Source organism: Pundamilia nyererei, unplaced genomic scaffold (genome assembly GCF_000239375.1).
Source record: "Pundamilia nyererei isolate P.nyererei 1_Seehausen unplaced genomic scaffold, PunNye1.0 scaffold00002, whole genome shotgun sequence".
Classification (NCBI taxonomy): Eukaryota; Metazoa; Chordata; class Actinopteri; order Cichliformes; family Cichlidae; genus Pundamilia; species Pundamilia nyererei.
In genome coordinates this window covers 2,354,633-2,356,481 of record NW_005187403.1, presented here as the reverse complement: position 1 = coordinate 2,356,481, position 1,849 = coordinate 2,354,633, and positions in this window count along the sequence as shown.

Sequence of the window (1,849 nt, the reverse complement as noted above, 5' to 3'; positions counted from 1 at the left end):
CCCTCCAGCGAGTCATAGTTGCTGTGTCTTTTACAGCTACTTGGTGTCCACTAGGCCTCACCTCTGTTAATTGTAGTCAATGAGCTCTCCTCTGTGTTTGTGCTGTCGGTGCCTTTTGGAGCATTGCGATCGGATTATCTAATGTAATGGGGCTGCAGTGTTATAAGGACTTTCCAGTAGATTGTGCTTTAGTTCTGGTGTGTGAAAAGCTAGCATTTGATTAGCCTGTTACTTCTCACTAACAAGGCGAGTCTCAGTGTTCCACCCATAGCACTTTATCTAGAATATCTATCCCTAAAAAATGGCAAGGTTGATTATCAAAATGCTAACTGAAGATTCAAAATGCTCTTTTTTTCCTTCTTTTTTTTTAAGGTTGCCTTTTAAAAAATCAACACAGGCTGAAACCACCACACTTTATTACATACTGCATGTCCTTTTTTCAGCATAATACATCAATTATCAACATCAGAATATATATGGCTCTGATTTCAAGGTACATAAATCGCTCAACAAAATACCCTGTCTGGACAAACAAACGATAGAAAGTGCACAAAAAAAGTTGGTTCAAGTCAACTGCATCACAAGACAGAACGGCTGTTGTGTGTTTTTTGAAAAGGAAAACCAACTTAATTAAAGCTTACATTCAGAAACCTCATCTGAGGACATTTTAAATGGGACAGTATTAATCAGCTCCTCTGGTGCTTACAGAAGTAATGACGCCTCATATTAAAATCTCACACACGCATCTTCATAGAAAAATTAAATAGAAACATATTTGGCACCATATTTCAGCATAGAACATAAAATTCAACTTGCAGTACAACAGTGTTCATACATGGAGGTAATATTTGAGTTTGGCACATTACGAGAACACTTTAAAAAGTCCATGTAATCCTATTTTATTACATGCTCAGCCTTCACTGAAAGGTTTCTAAGATAAGAGTATAAACTCACTGTATGGAACAAGAATTCCTCAGCAATAAAATGATCTTTCTAAAAGCCCACAGAGCCAGTAATCCTCACAGATCGCTACTGACTTGTGATTTTCATGTTACTGATAAAATAGCATATGATTTATGACAAGGAAAGCACCATATTTCCTCGGAGAATTGGGTTGCGGTTCTTCGGCGCCAGAATGGGTAATGAAAACAAATGAGTCGAGCGTGACCTCTGTATAGCCTAACAGACATGATCATATATTGCACTCTAGAAAGAATCACAAGTCACAAAGGGGTTGTCCTGGCCTGTTCAAACCATCAAACAAAAAGTTGGTATATAGATATAGAATTAATAAGGTATTCAGTAATACTATGTTTATTATAACCTCTTGTGTATATTAACATTGATATATAGATTATTTCAACATTATGATATGAAAGATACATATTTATACATTGCTATGAATATAGGCAGCTGCTTCTGTTGAACGGAAGCGGCGCCAGATATAACATAATAACTATTCTACGTATTTTCATCCAAACAAATACAAATAAATGCATTCACACGTGGCCCACGAGGAAAGCCGCTGTGAAACTCCATAGTGAGTATGAATCGAAGCCTCCCATGCACAGAGAGGTTTCAATACAGGTCGAGACTGGTTTCCAAACAGGCCAGCGTGAACCTTAAAACCTCAGGATGCGTGCCGAAAAAGTGCATCCCAGTTTAACCAGAGTTTTTGTTCGATGTGTGGTGCTGTGGGGAAAATGGGTGAAAGAGCACGAAAAGGGAAAACGAAAAATTCGGGGGCTGCGCTGAACATCAATCTGCAACAATACAACAATACAATCTCTTGTCTCCATTCTCTCTACCTCCACACACATAGCTCATTTATATTTGCAGCGATATATAT